Genomic DNA, 22,255 nt, shown 5'->3' on the forward strand with positions numbered 1-22,255 from the left:
ATAACCTGATAAACATGGAAGACATGTGAGAGTTTCAATTCTGCATTATTAAAAACTAGAGGCCCGGTACATGAATTTGTGCACCAGTGGGGTCCCTCAGCCTGGCCTCCAGGATTGGGCTGAAACCAGCCCTCCGACATCCCCCGAGGGGTCCTGGGTTGCGAAAGGGTGCAGGCCAGGCTGAGGGACCCCACCGGTGCATGATTGGAGCCAGGGAGGAACGTAGGAGGTTGGCCAGTTGGGGAGGGACCACAGGCGGGCTCCAGGGCGTATCTGGCCTGTCTCTCTCCCAGAAGCAAGCTAACCTACCAGTTGGAGCTCTGCCCCCTGGTGGTCATTGCATGTCATAGAACTGATTGACTGGTTGACTGTCTGCCCCCTGGTGGTCCGTGCATGTCATAGCGAGTGGTTTAGGGGTCTTAGCATATCATTTGCATCTTACACTTTGATTGGTTGAATGGCTGACTGGTTGACTGGAATTTAGCATTTTAGGCTTTTATTACATAGGATAGACACAACATCAAATTAAAGACTATTCTAAAATTTTTACTCCTGACCCTTCTTCACCAACTTGGGTTAAGAATGGAGTATGTAATGTTTTATGGTTTACAGAGTTGTTTTTTTTTAACATATGCCATCCTATTTTGTCCTCATTATCCTCATTCATTCATTCATTCATCTATTTATTCATAGTTCATGCATAAAACATTTGTGAAGCACTCAGTCTATTCCAGGCACTAAAATAGAATAAAGTTTTCCAGAGATGCATAAAAGATATTTTGTTCTCAGGAAACTCACAGTTTAGATGGGGGAAGACATTAATCTGTATAATTCAGTGTGTGTGTTCAAAAATTGCGATTAGCAGCCGAAACTGGTTTGGCTCAGTGGATAGAGCGTCGGCCTGCAGACTGAAAGGTTCCAGGTTCGTTTCCGGTCAAGGGCATGTACCTGGGTTGCGGGCACATCCCCAGTGGGGGATGTGCAGGAGGCAGCTGATCGATGTTTCTCTCTCATCGATGTTTCTGACTCTCTATCTCTCTCCCTTCCTCTCTGTAAAAAATCAATAAAATATATTTTTTTAAAAAATTGAGATTAGCACAAGTGGAAACACAAAATAGCTTGATTCAGTTGAGAAGAGGTGGTTAGAATGGGAAAGAAAGAGACAGGGAAATATTTTGCTGAGTTTTCAGGCAGTTATCTGGAAATGAAGGGGAAAAGGAAGAGAAATGGCTAGAAAACAAGAAACTCCATGGCTCACAAAATGTTATGCTCATCAGTTGAGCTGCTGATATGATCTAGGTTATATGCACAGTACTCTGAAAGGATTCTTCAGTATAAGCAGAGTCTGATAAATTGACATGCCTTAACCAAAGTATGTTTAACCTTGCATCTTCTGCATTCTAGTTTCTATAGTTGTTTTATTTCAAATATCTGTGAGTGAGGTCATGTTTTTTTCTAAAATTCAAAATATAACTCTCAAAATTTTTTCTTTAGTACATTCTTGTTTTATGTATTTAACCCATTGCTTTATATGTTATTTTTTTGGTATTTTAGTATATCTATAACTCTAAGAAAGTGTGAATTAGATGGGACAGAATAAAAAAATAAAAGCTAAATTTTGTAAAATGGCATTCAAGTCTTGCTGAAAGATAAAAGCACCTTCCTTTTCTTTCGTTTGCCCCCCCTGTCTCCCTCTCCCTCTCTTTTTGTATCCATATGTGTTTATTGGGATGATTCCCCACGCATCCTGATTTGAGGGGCTTTTAGTGCTGCTTCCTTCTGATGGAGCATCCTTCTGTAAGTCTTGCTTTTCATCCTCTTGGCTGACAGAGAACAGTGGAATAACCAACACACAAAACTACCGATTGTGCATGGCTAAAGATGGTGGTGACTTTATAGCATCCTGGGCATTTCACATCCCTGAAGTAGGAATTGGGGCTCTGCACCAGGGATTTCTTGTTTTTCCTCCTCTCCTCTCTGGAGAGTTTTGAAGGATATCCTTAGTGTGAGGGATTTCATCGTGGGGAGGTCGTCACCTTCAGAATGGCACCACCTTCCTCTTCTAAATCGATTTGAAGTACTACAATTAAAATATCACATAAAACTCAAATTTTCTACTATCTACCTTCCTTTAGTAATCACCTGACAAATCAAAGGCATGTTAGACCAGTGTTCCTCCTAGAATAATAAGCCTATGGAGTATAATGGGGCAAATTTTTGTTTGTTTGTTTCCAAGTTATATATTTTAGAAATAATCTAAACATGGACTTGATGAATATAAACAGTTCTCATGAACGTTGCTATGTATCTTAAGAGAGAGATGGTTTTTGCATACATATATAATGGAGAAAAGTTGCAAATTCCATTTATTTATTTTAGTATAAAAATAAATATTAATCATGAATAAACTTTATTATAAAAGAAACAAGTTATGTCTTTTGAAAGCTAGGATTTTTACTAAATTTTTCCACTTTAAATTTTCTTTAAATTGGAGGCATTTTTGGCAAACATTGTAGAACTATAATCCATAGACTGTTAATTAAAGAACTAGTGAGTGGTCCCATTGGTCACTAAGGGAAAATTTGAAAACAAATGAGTTAATTTCTCTATCATTTGCTCTATAGTCAAAGGAGAAGATGATATATATATCATCAAAGATATATATATATATATCTTTAGTATTGCATTTGAGTTATATAAAAATCAAAGTATTAAAAAATAGAAAAATAAGTGCATTGTCAAAAATTTGGCTTCTATTATGACTATTACGGGGCTGAGCAATCTATTGGAATGAAGGGTTCTCATTTGTAAACTGAGAGGATTAACTAATTAATTCATAAGGTCCATTTGCATTCTAAAGTTTTTATTATACAATAAATTAATTTAATAATTCATATATACTGACAATCAATGTGTAGTATGGGGGGAATATTATACATAAATATTTAAAATTTTGAATACTTGGCAGAGGTCAGCAAGTCTTGTATAGGTTGTCTAGTAAAAAACAACTTAAGGAAAAATGTAACCCTGACCCATATGTTTGGATTAATGTTTGTGTTTTAAATGGTGGACATATACAGATGCTGTCATTTATATGGATTTACATGGATTGTTAAAAATCAAGGATATTGTAATTGAGAATACTTCTTTTCTTATTGGCACACAATTTCCAAGAAGAGGAGAAATGATACTAAGTTTGATTACACCTACACTGTAGCATGAAAAATTAGAAAATGTCCATTTAATCTTTATAATATCCCTATGATGGTGGTAGATATCATTGTTTCCATTTCATTATTGAGGAAACTGAGACTCATTGTTCAAGTTACAAAGCAGCGTGGTGGAGACAGGCACAAGTCCTGACTGTCTGGCTCTCTCTCCTCTACAAGGCACTGCCTCCCAGAAGGAGGTGTACACAGATGCTCTCTGAGCTCACCTTCCCTCAGTTAACAGAACTGTACCTGAAAGTAACCACTGGGTGATTGTTGTAAACAGAGGGACAAGAGACTGATAACAAGAGGCTGAGAGAATCAGTAGCAAAATTTTGGTTGATCATTAAAATAGAAAAATAATGCGTACGCATGGAGAGCTTTGAGGGTGCGTATCAGATGTTTGGATCACAGGCCAGAGGCTTTGAGATTTCTGAGATGGAGTGGGAGTGGGGAGTGATGAAGGAAAAACAAGATTTACAGACCAAGTCAGATGAGAAGTCACTTAGCAGAGGTGAATGATAACGACTAAAAAAAAAGTTAGTTGAGTTGCAAAGTAAAAACAATAGCGAGGTTTATTGGGGGGTACTAGTTTTTCAAACTGGGCAAGGGGGATTGGAATGCACTTTTTAATTTTTTTCAGTAATGAAATGAAAGGATATGTAAGAAGTTGCTCTCAAAATAGTTAAAAGGCAAAGGCTGTATATGATAGTTTCACATAATTTTGTGAATGATGGATACATTTTTAATGTAGACAAATGATCTGGGACCCTCAGATTTCAAAGACTGATATTTCTTTTTTCTGGAATAGCATTAAACAATCTAATTTTTACAATCAATATGTTAACTGCGTTAAAGTAACATTTAAAGTTATAACACTGCCCTATTTAGTTAATTTTCCAGAAGTTGTGTCCCATATTAATGAACTGAATTGTATATTGAGCTTGTGTGTGAAAATTAGTGATGGTTACTCTTACTTCTGTAATACGGTCATTCTAAAGCCTGAAAACCAAAAGCTTATCTCAAATGCATCCTAAAAATAGCAGTAAAAAGTGGTCTCATGATGATGTTGCCAACACCAATGGTGAAAAATTTTACTATGAGCTATTTGTTTCCCTTATAGATTGTGCCCATTAAAAATATTTCTGCTAAGATTTGAAGTGTAATAGTGACTTTGAGAAATACACAGGAAGGAAGGAAATGTTTGGTCAAATTACTGCTTAATTATTCCAAAGTAGGAGTGACTGGCTTTGTTTTGCCCTCTTTTACTGAATAACTTCTGATGCAATCAAACTGAAAAGTCAGGAAATTAACTTCTATGGAAATTGAGTCATGCATTAAATGCATTTTCAATTCTGATACTGTTTATTTAGTAACCAGTAAAACTGAACCAAGTTGTACTATGAAGGATCAGGGTTTCAAGTAAGCAATTCATTTCCTATATTATCCCTTCACTTAGCTGACCAGAGTCTCTAGGAATTTTATATTTTTATATTGTTACTTAAAATAGAGAATACAATGTTTATGCTAATATGATTTTAGCTCAGTTTACCTACAACAAAAATTTTTAGTTAAATCATTTCTGTATACTATTTATTGTTGCTTTCATTTTTCTTTCTTTCCTATATCCTTATTAAAATAGACAAAAGTCTGCATAATTATATTCAATTCAGAATCACTTTTTCAACTGAGGGCCATATTACGTAAATAATTTACTATAGTGTAAGTAATGTATGTGTGTTTTTGTCTGAATGTGTATGTGTATGTGTGTACATGTCCTTATCCATCTATATTTATAGAAAGAGACTTTTACATCAGTACACAGATATTAAATCTTTTCATGATTATACTGAGACAGCAGAAAATGAAGTGGACATACCATTATCTTTTAAAATTCATGTTCTAGACTTAATGACCTGGTTTGACTCTATGGCCATAATGCCATGCTTATGATTGTTGTCTGTCCCTTTTTTCAGTTTGTCAGTGTGAGGTACCATATTTGCAGCTTCCTTCAGCCATATCCTTTTTTGTTCGAACAGTTTACTGACTTTTTCTTTTTAGAGAGAGAGGAAGGGAGTGGGACTGAGAGAAACCTCCATATGAAAGTGAACATACCTGGGCTCCCTCCTGCACGCCCCTCACGAGGCCCACAACCTAGGCATGTGCCCTTTAGACCTTAATCGAACTAGCAACCTCCTGGCACACAGGGACAATGTCCAACCAACTGAGCCACACCAGCCTGGGTAGCCAGCATCTTTCAATGAGAGTAATAGCTCAGATTCCGCACTTCTCCTGGACTGCCGATATGTTTGCAGAGACCTAGAGATAATGCTCTTTCTAAGTGTGGCCTCTGTTGATGAATCACCAATTTAATTTTGCAGAGAGTTATAGTGACCCATTTTGTCCCCTCTTATGCCTTAGAGTCTTGAAGAAAAGCTGGGTTTGTTAGCATGCAGTGCCTTTCAAGAGCATTGGAGGACCTGTGCCTAGACACTTTGCTCTAGACTGGAGGGCACTGGGTCTCCTACAAAGTGCAAGGGCAAGTTAGGTTAACCCAGCAATGAGTTACAAGTTTTCAGCTTTTTAAGATTCCACATCTGTAAAATAAGGACAGCGATGCAGTGTCAGAACAATGAAATAACCTATAAGGTTTCTATCCTATAATGTGTTCTCAGAAGATGCTTGCTTCTTCTGCCTCCACATGTTTTCTATCGTAATGGGCAGCAGAACATCATCTCTTCCACTCTGACACTTAGAAATGAAGGGAGTCTTCCCATCCAAGGAACACTTTAGGCTACATGGTCCAGTCTATTTGCGTGTTAGTGATAGAAACCCTCCATTCTAAGAAGTGAAGACATGGCCAGGTTATTGTGTGGTGCATAAAATATGGGAATAAACTGGGCAATGCAGCTACTGCCTTATAAAGTAATTGCTTGATTTTGCATCTGTTTTCAAAATAAAGGGCAAGTGGTACAATTGATGTATAATTTTAGTTATGTATATGAATTTGTACTTGAACAATTCTGAAATTCTCACTGATTAGTGTAAACATCAGAAAATATGATCTAACTTGAAAGTAATGTTAACCCAGAGAGTCATATCACTGAATATCATTTTGAAAATTTTGAATACCAATTTGTTTTTTAAAAACACTTGTTTGACATTAAAGCAGCTCACTCTTTGCTATTGTCATTGTTTTTTGTTGTGTGTGTATGTGTGTGTGTGTGTGTGTGTGTGTGTGTGTTGCTTTTTTTGACAGACAATAGAGTGACTGGACTGTTCCTTTACTTTATTTATAGGAAATAATATTAAACTTTAAATATAAATATGCACAGTTTGTGAACAAATGCAAAACAACAAACGTAATAGAGATTATTTGTATGCCATTTCCATTGGTTTACTCTACAGATATGTCCTCAATGATAATAAAGTAATAAAAGATTGTTTTCACAGCTGTTTGTCTTTGATTACATATTTCTTTGAAGTACTGTAATAAGACAGACTTTGAACCTGGAAAGAGATCAAATAATGAATTGTTCTGCTTTGTAAAGCTTAAGAAGGGATTTTATTGTCGAAACATATAGTGAGACATATTTTTTCTTCTAACAGCTAAATAATGGCTGAAAGTACTATGAGATCATTACAGATGGACTAGATTAAAGGGCTTGAGGCCAAGTGTGAGTGATCATTACCAAAAATTGGTGCTTTGGTTTTAAAAGTCAGATTTGGTTAATTACCAAATATTTCATTAGTTCACTTTGGAGTTAAAATGGAATAATATAAAGATGCTAGAATATATACTCATATTTATAATACTTATATCTAAAGACAATATGAAACTTAAATTCCTAAATTCTCAAAGATTTATGCCAAATTTGTTATCCACTTCAGATTTAGGCAGATTAGATTAATGAGATTCCATAAATTAAACAACATGTCATGAGATAAAAGAACATTAATAAACATCATATGGTTTTTATTTTTAACTAAAATAACAGTTTAGAAAATGTAGCAACAAAGTTAGTTGTAACACTTGCAATAGATTTTCAGAAGATATATGTTAATATAGTTGTAACTATTATTTCCATGTATAGTTTCTTTTAAGTATTATATAATACTTATTGATCTTCAGGGAAGTGGTATTATTGAGATAATAGAATTAGGCATACTCCTGATAGTATTTTGTTTTGACTCAACCTAAGATGTATGTGATTACAAAGCATCAAATGGAGTAGCCATTTCAATACTGTATATGTTGTTATTAAAGTTATTTTAAAACAACAGACTGCTTTTGTAAATACTTGGAAGTTCCTGACTATTTTAGAAAGAACAATACTTACGTACACATTTCTGGATCTCATGTACACAGTTTAATTTTTTTTTTTGTAAACTAGTTTTTGTTGTTTTCAGAAGAAACTTTTTCTCTTTGTTTAAGATATAAACCTTTCAAGTGATAATTTTCATGGAAATACTAGACAAAGGAATATTGTAACTTTAGAGATTTTTATGATGAAGGTGTGTTTAAGAGATGTCACTTTGATATTTTTACATTATGTCCTACATTTGTCAGCTAAAACCAGGATATTGCCTCAATGAGAAAAAGCATGTTCTGCACTTGTCAAAAGGCAGTAAGTAATGATTAAAATAGCAGTGTGAAACGCTAGGAGATTAAAGTGATGCTAATGATAAGTGAGAGAAGAAAAGGGCAAGCTATATTTTAATCCCTGAGAGAATGGTTAATGACTTCTATTGCCTGAGATTAAACTAAACCTGTCTCATCAGCTTTTTCTGCCTGGTGAAAAAAAGCTCTCTGCACTTTAATTTATTAAAGTCTTTTAAGGAAGCACATTGATCTACAGAGGTTAAACTTTTAAAAATTGTGCAAAATACACACAAATGCTTAACAAAAGTGTGATTTTGTTGCTTTTAGGCATGCTCACAGATTTATAAAGACTTCATTGTCCATGCCCTTAGTATGTTTAATTAAGGAATCTTAATTACTTAAACGAGAAGGTTTGTTTCTTTAAAAAAACAACAACCCAGAACATATTTATATAACTGTAGGCAAGGGGGCAAGTATACTGTAGAGGAGATCAGTCTATCTGAAGAGATTAAATTATGATACTAATTACTGCATGGTTTGTTCAGAATAAAAATACATATACTGTTCAGAAAATTAAATAAAAAACACCTTGAAAACTACCCTAAATTATACTTTTTAAATGGAACAATTTGCTGTTAACTCTAGTTAGTTTTTGTGAATTTCATTATCTTTGATAATTCAGTTGGCCTTTCAAACCTATAAGTTTTCTTCATCCTTTACCTATCCTCAACCATAGAGATGATGTTCACATTTATACAAATAACATTTATCTTTATGTAACTAATATTTAATTTATCCTGGTGGGATAATGTGTGTGTGTGTGTGTGTGTGTGTGTGTGTGTGTGTGTGTGTGTGAGCCATTAAATGGTTTGGGGATAAGAAGATAGAAAATTACAAAAATTTCATCTCATTCTTTCTATAAGTTTGTAGGCCATGTAGTTAATATTTACCAGCTCTACATCTTAATTGTTTTAAGTTATCTATCACAAACAATAATTTCCACCAAGTTAGGTTATAATAGTTTACTGATTCATTGTTATAAGGGGGGAGTTATTTCTACGTCCTAGAATGGTATACTTCTACTTTCTAGAGTTCTGTAAGTACTACTACTATGGTTCAAAAGTGACAGATTTATTGTAAAAGTGGGTTCTTGTTTGAATTAAATAACCCCATGACCTTTTAAAGTATTGTTTTTATTAATTTGAGAGGAGAGAGAGAGAGAGGGAGAGAGAGAGAGAGAGAGAGAGAGAGAGAGAGAGAGAGAGAGAGAAAAGAAAGAAAGAAAGAAAGAAAGAAAGAAAGAAAGAAAGAAAGAAAGAAAGAAAGAAAGAAAGATTTGTTCTACTTATTTACGCATTCATTGTTGATTCTTGTATGCGACCTGACCTGGGATGGAACCTGCGATCTTGACATACTGGGACAATACTCTAACCAACTGAGCTACCTGAACAGGGTTCCACATGACCTTTTAATTCAACTGTTTTTCAGCAGAGTTATATCTCAACTTAGAGCAAATTTATCATTTGATCATTCTGGCAAAGGTTTCTGATTTTTTTGTTTTGCTTACTGCTGCTTTTGGTGGTGGTTTTCTTTGAAACCTCATTATTAATACTTCTTAATTTTAAGAATATATGCCTTTCTACTAAACTAAGAACCATAAGATGTTTTCTAAAATTTCATTATCTAAGATATTTTTAAAACTTTATTTTATACATAACTTTTTAGGCTAGGGAGTTTAAATGCAATACATTCTTTGATGTTAATGAAACACCAATTTTTCTGAAGGCCATGTAGCCCTAATGAGCAGCTTCTTATAAAAGAACATTTAATCAAGGTTTATTTTTAACTTGTTTAAACAGATCTAATAGTTTGTGCTGATTTCATTTCAGTATAATAATTGCTACCAATCCTATTAGTAAGTCCTGGTACAGGGAAGTTAACACAAATTCCAATCTAATGAGAGTAGTGTTATAGCAAAAACCATGTAGTCAAGGAAAGATCTGTATTCTATTGGACAGAGGCACCTGGCTATTCTGCCCATAGTTTTGTTCCCATAAAATTCTCAGTCCTGAATTGCTAATATTTACATGGACTTTACTAGCTTTAGTTAATAGAGATTCATATTGCCATTACAAGGGGGAAAAGTTAATGAAAACAACACATACTTTTGGGGTACATTTTGAGAAAATAAATTGCATTTACCACCCAAGCATATTTTAGTATAGATCATTTTCTTATAAGAAAGCCTCTTATATACCTTAGTTTTAATTTGTTCTTATAGTGCATATAAAATCAATTTTTGAATGCCTTCTTTATTTTCATTTGGAGCTACAGATTAGAGAAAATGAAATGTTACTGGATTATGGGACATATGAATGATATAAGTGATATAACTGATAAAATTAAAGGATGATTTAGACCAGCAGAATATAGTTTTTAAAATAGGTGACAAAAGAGTGTGATTAAGAACCAAATGCCATTAACTTACTGTAAGAATTGATTTAAAACAACACAACGTTATTTTAGGTTGTTCAACAAATGCAAAGATTCCAGTGCATTCAAGAATGAAATCAACAAAAGCGAGAAGTAAGTCTCTCTTTGGTAGTGAAAATGTAAGAAGGCAAGGATTTTAGGTCTGATAATGACAGTGAATATCTGCCAAGTTCAGGTTATAATCTTTTAAACTTTTTATTACTTAATGTGACACAGTGACATTTAAAATATGGAGAAATTGAAGATAAATAATATGGAGTGAATGGCAGGATTGATTTAAAATTTTAAAGCTGTACTAAAAGTATTCTAATGCACTGAAGGGCATTTGTAAGTTATACATTGTTTATAGGTTTTTGATTAGAATCCCAAAGCCTAATGTATTACAGCTTGCCTTTCCCATGATAGAGAAAGACTATTGTCTGTAGAAAATAGTGGATAGTAAAATTTAGCCTCTTTTTTTCATGTAGATCATCTGCTTTTTTGTGAAAGGTCTTTATGCATAGGATCTTGTCACATGTTATTAATTTAAACCAATAATCAACGTATTTGATATTTATGGAAGATTTCTTTCTGAATATTATAATTTATTTCTCCAAAGGAGTTAAAATCAGAGTAGTGTGATTTTTATACCCCAAGGATAAGGAATACTTTTTTTTCTTACAAGAGTACTAAAATCATGGTATGCTGATAACTTTAGAACTTAAAAGTATTTTTTTTTTCTACATTTGGTAAAAGAGTATCCAATATACACTCTAAAGTGACCTTAACAAAGAAAACATCATTATCAAGTAGGGTGCTTTATATCAGTGTAGATTCATTGGTTTCATCCTAAATATACTGAATTTTACACTCTGGAGGTGGAAATGAGAAATTCATATTTTTTAAAGTGTTCCACAGGTGTTTCTATTGCACACAAAAGTTTGAGAACCACTATTTTAGAGAGAAAGAGTACAACACTTTATGGGCTAAATGGAACAGTCTATTTTTAGCAGTTTGCACTTAAATTGAGCCTAGAAGATTAAGATATATTTTTGTAGAGTGTTGTATCAAATCTTTAAAGAGGCTAGAAAAAAATTAGATAGAAGTAAAGCTTTAAATATGATGAATACAAGGCACATAGATATCAAATTTAGAATATCTTTCACTGACACTGTATATTCAAATGAATTTTGACATCTGGCTCAAGTCCCTATCCTATCTTAACTGCAAACAAACTCACACTATTTTTAATGAATGCTTATATACATTGCATTCTGAATACTAAGTTGGAATGAATTTACAAGTCTGAAGAAACTGCAATGTTTAATGCACAGGTCACCATAGAAACTAATTAACTTTTATTTCAATGTCAAGCTAAAGTAGTCTAATACAGATGAAAATTGTGGCAAAGGATTTATAGTATGAAAACTAAGACAAAAAGCACCAATACTCAGCAACTGTACAATTGAAATGCCTGGTGTTGATAACTGACTGGTGGATTGTTCTTAATTCCACTAATTATGATGTTAAAAAACTGTCCAGCTAGAGAGCACATTTTCCTTGAGCTGTTTGAGCAATTGAAATGGAATTTGGCAAACAATAGAGTAGTATAACATCTATCAAACAATGCCAGGAAGGGTTTTTGGCTTAAAGATTATTCCATATTTTATTCCAGCTGCCTTATTTTGTTCTAAAATTACCTGTCCTTTTTTGAATTAAGAAAGAAAACAACAAATGGCATCTGTATAGCTCACTCATTGGGCTCAGGACCATGAAACTTTCTTGAAACACCCTTAAAACTGGCAAAACTGTAACCATTTTACTTTCTTTTCTTTTTTTTTTAAATGTTTTATTGATTTTTTAAAGAGAGGAAGGGAGAGGAATAGAGAGTTAGAAACATCGATCAGCTGCCTCCTGCACACCCCATACTGGGGATGTGCCTACAGTCAAGGTACATGCCCTTCACCGGAATTGAACCTGGGACCCTTCAGTAGGCAGACTGATGCTCTATCCACTGAGCCAAACCGGTTAGGGCACATTTTATTTTCTTGAGCAGAAAGTCAATACATTTGACATTTTCCCCCAATCATTTTTATTGGATACGTTTTTATCTTAGAAAAACAATATGTAGGTATAAAGAATGAATTTTCATTATATCCTGGCATATTCCACACCTTCCTACCTGCACAGAGCTTTTCCCTGGCTGCTCATTAGGGGAGTAGACATGCCTTTTGTGGCCTTATGCTCATTCCAAAAAGAGAAGATGGACAATAGGTAGTCTGTAAGTCATCATGGTTTGGATTATCGCATGCTCTTATTTCAAGGAGAGTGATAAGCAGATATATCTAATGATTAAGAGTATTAAAAAAATCCAGTATCATTATTGAGTCAAAAAGATTTTAGAGACAATAATCAAGCCTATATTATTGAAGTCATTTTAATAAACATATACTTATCTTAAAATTCTATATGACAGCCCATAATAATGACAATTGTAAGAATTAAACACATAAAAACTAAACTATCATAAAAAATACTAAATTTTGCTTGGGAGACTAAAGTATATATTATTAGAAAATAATACTTATCTGCTGCTGGACATATTCTTAATTTTATGAAATCATATTCTTCTCATCTCACTGAAACTTCCACAGAAGAAAAAGTGTTAAAGGGCTAGGAAAATATTATTTCATCATTTCTGTTCCATTAGAATTCACTTGGGTGGCTGAGAAAATGGTTTATGGATTAGAAAGAGAAGAACAAGCTAAAACATTTCATACCTTCATCTCTGATAAATTCCCCAAACTCATTCTTTGCATCTGAGCCATAAATAACAACCATGCTTTTTGCTAAAAGAGCTTTTTTCCTACACCAGGTCTTTTGTCTTGGAGATGAATGCTATAATAAATTTGAAGTCTTCGGGGGGGCATTGTTTGAACTATAACATTATGGTTTACAACTGTTGCTTCTATTATGAGGAGGATAAAAAGCGACTCTGAAGCTTGATCTCTGTCATAGAAATGGATTAATATTTCAGTCTTCAATGTGGGTCAAGTGTATGATTCTCCCCACAGCAATTCACCATGATTAATTTTTATTATGTGAGCATTCAGATTCTCTTTATATTCTTATGTATTTTATCCCCCACTGGATCACCCTCTGAAATACTATTACTTAGATTTTTTTCCACATAATAACAGAGACAGAGAAGTTTTCAAGTCTTATTAAAGTTTTAACAATCCTTATGTAAGGAAGCCTCTAAAATTTCTGCTTTCTTAAAAATTATAGGTATAACTTAAATAATAGAAACTTAAATCATGGTATCGATAGCATTAAGTTAATTTACTGATAAACAGTGTTAAATAGTGTGATATTTTAATGGTCAAGCTGTATGGTTTTTAAATCTCCCAATCATTAAGTAATTCATCATTAGGAAAATGTAGTGTCACTAGGGGGAAATGGCAGTTGCATAATGGCGTAGTGTTGTCTAAGGTCAGCTCATTGGAGAGAAGGAGGATGTTAACGGGAGAATAAGATCTCTCTGTTGACTTTAGTATTGAACTCTATAATTTTTCACATACATTCTGCAGGATGCTAATCACTACAAAACTTTGAAAATAACTATTTTAACCCTTTCTCAGGTGAAAACTGACACTTCCTATGTATAAATAATTTCATATATTAATTTTTTTTTGCCCTAACTGGCTTGCATCAGTGGATAGAGGGTCAGCCGGCTGACTGAAGAGTCCAGGGTTCGATTCTGGTCAAGGGCACATGACCAGGTTGTGGGTTTAATCCCCAGGAGGGGACGTGCAGTAGGCAGCTAATCAATGATTTTCTCTCATCATTGATGTTTCTGTCTCTCCCTCTCTTTTTTTCTCTGAAATCAATAAAAACATATAATTTCTTTTTTGACTTTCAGGGTTTTTATTCTTTCTTAGGCTCTGAAAAATTTAAGGAACTTTAAAATATTACGTTTTAGTACTAATATTATTAACTCCTATAAAGTATTTGTAATAGCAATCAACAAGTCATACAAGTTATTATTGCAAGCCTACTGCCGGCCAGTCATATCACTCATCAATTTAAGTGAGCTATAACTTCTACCTACAGAAAGCTCAAACATCCAGTAGAGATAATTACATGTGGAAAAATTACTACATTCACTGGGATCAGGGATAATGAATGTCCTGTAACATCAGAAGTTACATGAAGTTTGAGGCAACTATATATAATTTAGTTTTGCTAGGCAGTAGGTCTCAAACTTGGCTGCATCTTAGAAAAACGTGGGCTGCTTTTATAAAATACTGATGCCCAGATCTCATGTCACACTAACTAAATAGAAATCTCAAGGGGTGAGTGAAGCCAGGCTACTGGCATTTTTAAAGCCTTCCCAGGTGATTATGGATTCTAATGTGTGCTTCCAGGATTAAAAACTGCTAGAGCTGATAGCCCACAGGAAAGAGGGTGGAGAGGGAGTGGGAGAGGAAAGTGGGGAGGGAATTTGGAGGAGATAGTAGAATAGTGGTTTCTATGAATAAGGACTTTAGAGTTAGTCAGAACCTTTCGAGTTAGGCCCTAGCTCTAATCCTGTGATTTTAGATATGTTAGTATCTTTAGAAACATCCTTGTAAAACTGGGGCGGGGGGCTTAAAACCCACTTCCTAGGGTTGATATCAAGGGTAAATAAGATAGCTTATGAAAGCGTCCTGACAGTGCCAGGCACATACAATGACAACTATTATTATTGCTGTTTAAAGATGGGCTGAGTGATAGGCTGATCAGAAAGACTCTCATCTCCACCACTGACTTTAGGTTACAGTCTGAAAGTAATGAGGAAATATTACTTATGGGAAAGGTTTTTAAGACAGCACATTACACAACCAAATTTGCACGGTATAAGTAAAAAAGCCTAACAGCCAAATAGGGGACAAATTGAGAAGTGACGTATACAGATGATGCAAGAAGGCTAGTGAAAAGACCCTTATACCAGCCCATGTACATAATACATAGGACCTTTACTGAGACATGAGCACAGATGTGGAGAGGAGGAAATGCATGTGACAGTGTCTTCGGGGGTAGAAATAATGAAATTTGAATACAGATCAGATGTGTGTTGGTGGGAGAGGATGGACGGAACAGGGGAAGTAAAAAGAAAGGCAAATCTTACTGTCTTTTAAATACCTGGCTTGTAGGACTTGGGATGGTGCAGCAGGTGGGAAATGAAAAAGGAGGAACAGTTTTGGGGAATGTTGACAAATACATGGAACTGTTTTATTTGTGAGAACTGAGGAAGAGCCAAGTGGTGGTATCCGGTTAGTATTATCGGATACCAATATCAGTATTGCTATTAGTTGGGAACACTCATTACCTCCGTTGAAATTTGGAAATTAGAATGAATGGGAACTCTTGGATATGATGATTTAGAGGGAAACGGAAGTGCTAAGAATGAAACCATGAATAATATTTAATTTTAAGGGGAAAAAGAGAGGATTCAGTGAAAAAAAGAAGGCATGGTTAAAGATTTAAAAAGATAATCATGTGGAATCTCATAGGAAAGGTGGGGGTGGGTGAGCCAGGGGGAAGAGATCAACCAAATAACTTGTATGCATATATGCATAACCCATGGACACAGTCAATAGGGTGATGAAGGTCTGGGGTGGGAGGGCAGTAGGGGCAGGCAGTAAGGGGTCAATGGGAGAGAAAAAAGGGGACATATGTAATACTTTCAACAGTAAAGATTTAAAAAAATTAAAAGATAATCAATTACTGTGTTTTTGCTATAACCAGTAGACCAACATAATTCAAGATGTACACAGTTGTCAAGATGTCTAAGAAATCAGCCTATAGACAATTCTTTTAGTAGAGATGGAGTAGTCAGATATTTACTACATTGGCATATCTTCAAACCCTAAAAAGTAAAGAATAAGTAAAATGAGACCTTTTATGTATATTGTATATATATATATATATATATATATATATATATATATATATATATAATCTTCATTGATTTCAGAGAGGAAGGGAGAGGGAGAGAGAGATAGAAACATCAATGATAAGAGAGAATCACTGATTGGCTGCCTTCTGCACATGCCCCGACTGGGGATGGAGCCTGCAACCTGGGCATGTGCCCTTGGCCCGAATTGAACCTGGGACCCTTCAGTCCATAGGCCAATGCTCTATCCACTGAGCAAAAACCAGCTAGGGCAAGAGGCCTTCTTTGTATTGAGTATATATTTTTTGAGCACCCACTGTCAGCACAGTACTAGATCAGGCAATTATTCTATGTGTGAAGTGAAACCAAGGAAGCCCAGACCTGGTGAGCTACATCCTAAGGCAAATAATATACTGCCACCTCATCATTACTTTCACTTCTTATTTTCAGATTGGAAATTTTGTGGGCCCTTAATATTATTTTGTGCTTTTATTGAGCTTTTCCTTTATTTAATTTAGAACATTTAGAGTTTTTTCTAAATTCCCTGTATTATAATTCTTTGAGTAGGATGTGTCTATATGTCATAGTTGTTTCTTTGAGTGTGTAATATAACAATATAATGATGGGGAGTTTGAATATTGTGGTGAAGATACAAGTAGTTAAAAGTTAAATGCACATAAAGGCAACTAATTATTAATATTATTATTTATAGTTGTAATGAAATTCTTACTTAAATCATACATATTTTAGCATTCCAAACATGGGCATTTTCTCCCTAGTCATAAATCCTAGTGCCTAAGGATGTTGTACACAATGTACATATTCAATAAATGTTTGATAAATAAATTGATTAGTGAATGGACTATTTTGTAATAAGGCAACAGAAGGTGTTTTTGCTCCTAAATGTTATTAAAAGGTTAATTTGTATTTTAAATCCACAATTGCATTAAATTAAAAAAAGATGTGTCAACTGTTTTGATTAGTAATTTCTGCTGTTCATATGCCTTGATAAATGATATTCCTGTCTATTTATTTTAATCAACAATTATGAGGTTTACCATTTGTAAATGTAATCCTGTGTGCAAAGTTACATAAAGGAAAGTATGCAGAATCTCCACTAAGTTTGGTGTAACTTTGATCAGAGGTCTGCATAATATTAAGCACTTAAGTATTCCAACTAAACACAAAAACATAATCAAACAGGCTGAACCACAGTTTGACCTCTAATATTTTACATTTCAAATCAGTATCATAGGGTTTTAGCATTTGTGAAAATAGAAAATTTTGAAATAGCCTGTAACTGTCATAATTTATAAAGAAGAATGAGAGGCAGTGAGGCAAAATGTTAAGGAAAAATAGAACCCAATTGTCTGGATTTTAAATTTGACCTTGACACTTATCAATCTCATAAATCTGGATTTATTAGTTAAATGGTCTTTGTCTCAGTTTTTTTTTAAGTATATTTTATTGATTTTTTACAGAGAGGAAGGGAGAGGGATAGAGTTAGAAACATCGATGAGAGAGAAACATCGATCAGCTGCTCCTGCACATCCTCTACTGGGGATGTGCCCGCAACCAAGGTACATGCCCTTGACCGGAATCGAACCTGGGACCCTTCAGTCGGCAGGCCGATGCTCTATCCACTGAGCCAAACCGGTTAGGGCATTTCTCAGTTTTATAATCTGGAAAATGGGTATCTATAATAATAAAAGCATAATATGCTAATTAGACCAGGCAGCTGAAAGACCTTCCAGACGTCCTTCCAGATGAAACCGGGGCTGAATAATTTCATGCATTGGGCCTCTAGTAGTTTTGTAATACCTAATAAAGCAGTCATGATTATTAAATGAGTGAATATATGTAAGATGCTTGAAGCAAAACTGTCAGTTAAGTAAGGTGATATGTAAGTGTTGATGTTTATGATGAAGATTATGATACTAGATGCAGAGTGTTACGTTATCAGTTAAAGCAACATATATGGGAGATGATCCCCAAAGTTGGCAATTTTTAAACTTTTCTTTCCATATCTGTGTTGTAAGCATAGTTTTATATATCAGTGATAAGCCATTTGTGATATTTTTAGTTTTATCTGAATTGCAGTTATTGAGAAAAATTATATTGTTAATGTGGCCCAATAATAATACCAAACTTCAAATGTAAATTTTGAAAATATACCTGTTCTTGAGACTGTCAGTCCTAAATCATTTTCTATCACATCATCTCTATTACATCTTTTTTTTTTTCATAGTACCTACCCATACCTGACATTTCCTTGCTCACTGGTTTATTCATTTATTCAGTTGTATTGTAAATCCAGAATGACAGGAACTTGTCTTTCCACATCTGAGTTCAGATGGCCCAACAGAGTGGCTAGAACCCTGTAGGCCCTCAATAAAATGTGTTGGATGAATAAAGGTGGTTCCATAGATTGTTCCTATGACCTGGGAGAAGTAAAGTTGATTTGAACTGTACTGAACTGATAGTGCATTTGTAGAAATACCTGATTCCAAAGTCCAGTCTCCCTACCTTGGACCAGTTATTTTACCTCACTGAGTCTGTTTTCTGGTCTGCATAATTAATATAATTAACATAATAATGGAGGCCTTATGGTTATGGTAAGAATAAAATGACAATAATTAAGTGCATATAGCAGCCACTTACTTAGCAATAATAGTAACACTCTTACCTAAATCCACATTTAGTATTTTATCAGATGTTTATTTATCATACATAATATTTAACATGCATATCTATTAAATTATCCCAGTTTTAGATATTTTTATTAATGAAGTTCACAAAGTAATGTGATAATATTATATGCGGCTTTATCTTGATAATTTTTAAAGGATCCCCAGCTCCTGATTTTGTAATAAAAATTATAAATACTATTCAGCAGGTTAGGTCCTGGCTTCTCAATCTATGACCCTGTAACCAGCAGCATCAGTCACACCTGTGACTTGTAAAAATGCAGAATCCCAGTCCACACTCTAGATCTACTGAAGTGGAATTTGTATTTTAATACCACCTCACCCCCCAAGCAGGGAATTTGTATGCACATTAATGTTTGGGAAGCAATCAATAGTTTTAGGTGATCTTTTTAGAGGAGGTTAAGTATTTAAGAATTTCAGAGGAAAGAAAAACATACACTATTCCCCACTAAGCCAACACAATTCATCTAACTTCCCAAGGAAACAGCAATTATAGGATAGTTCAACATCGAATTGTTAAATTGGGGGAAAAGAGAAGTGTTTGTAGTCATCTAACTAGGGATTTATGTCTTATTGCATAGCATGGAACCCTTTGAGTAAGCTTTAACAAATATATCAAAATTGTTCTATTACATGTGTACCTTCTTCTATCCTATAGCCTAAATTATAAAAGTGTGAAAATATAATGACTATCGACAGAATATTTAATAAGAGGGATAAAATAATAATTTAAGAAAAATGATTCCCCAAGGGACTAAAGATTAGGATTAAAATGAGAGTTGGAGTAGCATAGAGGTAATTCAACATTTGATTAAGGACTTAATCTACTTATCTTTATTCAATTCAAGCTTTTTTTCACATTATTAAGATTTGGTGAAATGAGAGTTATTTTTAGATGTTCTTGCCCCAGAGTATAAGAACTGGAGGTGGCCGAAACCGGTTTGGCTCAGTGGCTAGAGCGTCAGCCTGCGGACTGAAAGGTCCCAGGTTCGATTCCGGTCAAGGGAATGTACCTGGGATGCGGGCACATCTTCAGTAGAAGATGTACAGGAGGCAGCTGATTGATGTTTCTCTCTCATCGATGTTTCTAACTCTCTATCTCTCTCCCTTCCTCTCTGTAAAAAATCAATAAAATATATATTTTTAAAAAAATGATGCCCTAACCGTTTTGGCTCAGTGGATAGAGCATTGGCCTGCGGACTGAAAGGTCCCAGGTTCAATTCTGGTCAAGGGCATGTACCTTGGTTGCAGGCACATCCCCAGTAGGAGGTGTGCAGGAGGAGGCTGATCGATGTTTCTCTCTCATTGATGTTTCTAACTCTCTATCTCTCCCCCTTCCTGTCTGTAAAAATCAATAAAATATATATTTAAAATAAATAAAAAAAGAATAGGAGGTAAAGGATAAAAGGACATACAAGATGAAGGATTTAAGATAACATTGATGTAGGGACAATGGATTATGAAAATGATCACTTTATATCTATAAATTTCCTAAATTTGAAATGCCATATCAAGATTCTCTATTTATGTAAATGAAATGTTATAGTTCAATGGGCCAAGTGTGTTGTGTGTTAATGATGGACTGGGTGATGAAGATGATGAGCATGATGATGAGACTGGGGTGAAAAAGTGAGAAAAATAAGGGGAAATAAAAAAGATAAATAGAATTCTGGTAATTGAATTGTATTGGGAAGGATATATTGGTCAGTTACACTAAGAAAAAAAAATCCTCACAACTACAGGGTTCATAAATATGCCAGTATCAATTTTTTCATTATTACTAGACAAGGCTATGTCCTTTCCTTTGATGATGGTAACGAGTTCTATGACATTGCCACTTTGAGTTCTTGCTTCATTAGATTGGGTGACTGTTTATTTGAAATTGTAATGAAATATTTACTTTATAGAGCTATAAGGATTAACTGTGATAATTGAGTGAGGCTGATCTGGAGCTTTCAGTGTAATAGGTCCCCCTTGTTTGAATACAGAGGGCAGTGAGAATGAAGGAGCAAGTGAGTGTGTTTCTGCCTGTCACTTTCTTTCTACATGTTGCTTTTTCTTCTGGAGATAAGTGGGCCTAATGCTGAACAAATACTGGAAATCAGAAGCCACTGAGAATCATTCGCCTCTCGCTTTCCCATGGCAGCCTGATAGACGCTCAATCAAAGAACCCCCTCCCCTCAGCAAAGCAACAATTTTGTCACCACGAGCAAATCCAATTGAAAAGTCCCTTGGACTGAGAGGAGAACTCCAGTTGTCGGAATCAGCAAACAGAATGAAAAGAACTCAGAGGAGTAAATTGGCACCTGGGGCGGCCATGGCAGCCTGTGATAGGCTGTGGCATTGTGTTTGGTAGACATTCAGCCATTTTCAGATATAATGGGAGAAATTAATGCAAATGAGTCAATGGAATGAAATGCATTTTAATGCAGATTTGAGGGACTATCCTCAACTGCTTGATAACAAGTCTCTTTAAGAAAAGGCTTACATTGTGAGGACTCATTTTTTCCCCATTTCTTCTCACTAGTGCCTCATAAGGGCCCTTTGTTCTCTAAGTAAACTCTTTCTAAACTATTGACATTGCTCATTTATGTGGATTTCAGATTTTTTCTCCCCCCTGACAAAGTAGCCTTGGGTGATCTGGGAAAACGTTAATTGCAAGAGGACAAGGAAACTGGCTGAAACAAGAAATGCAATCATTAAGTGTAATGTTGCAGTTGTCCATGCCTCATTATAACATGCATACAAGGCAATAAAATGCATGTTTCACAAACAAATCTTTTGACAACTATAGTTCAAGAGCCTCCAGCTGTCCTGCGTTCTTACATCGATTTCTCTTGGTTTAGTAATCATTATTGAAGCTTGACTTTGGATTCCCAGAACAGTCCTTCATATTGTGCAAGAACTGGGGAGATTTTAAAAGAGGAAACAGTTTGTTTGCCTTAAAATTTAAAAATATTTGCTTTCCAAAGTTAACCAGAATTTTTCACTAATGTTTTGTTTTGAAAGTAACACTTAATAATGGCGATGGGGCTGGGGAGAAAACCAACCCAGTCCCAGCAAACAAACAAAGCCACGCACAAACCAATACTTAAACTATTTACCTGCCTTAGTCTCTCTTTCCACCGAGAGAAAGCACTCGTTGAAAAACAAGGGTTTCATCGTCCACGTTTAAGTTCTTACTGGCTTCTCTGGACTGTAAATGCCATAGCATTATTTTTTAGAGGACAAAATAGTTAATCAGATGAAAAGGTCATCAGGTATGAGTGCAGCTTGAAGCTGGTGGACTGTCAGGCTCACAGGCAAAGCAGCCAGAAAGGGGGAA

At 34.8% G+C, this 22,255-nt stretch overlaps 1 protein-coding gene and 1 pseudogene across 3 annotated transcripts in view; one reads left to right on the forward strand and one right to left on the reverse strand.

The window, feature by feature from the left end:
• The window catches only part of DACH1 (dachshund family transcription factor 1), a gene marked incomplete at both ends in the record, with an annotated part of 446,771 nt that overhangs the window by 87,706 nt on the left and 336,810 nt on the right, over positions 1-22,255 (forward strand). The window lies entirely within an intron of this gene.
• Positions 1,764-13,070, reverse strand: LOC308511710 (small ribosomal subunit protein eS27-like; annotated as a pseudogene). Its single transcript has 2 exons — positions 13,065-13,070; positions 1,764-1,999 (listed from the first exon to the last, which is right to left on the reverse strand). The product of its transcript is annotated as a small ribosomal subunit protein eS27-like (transcript).

This window comes from Myotis nattereri (genome assembly GCF_964212035.1).
Source record: "Myotis nattereri genome assembly, chromosome: 2".
In the NCBI taxonomy this organism is placed as follows: Eukaryota; Metazoa; Chordata; class Mammalia; order Chiroptera; family Vespertilionidae; genus Myotis; species Myotis nattereri.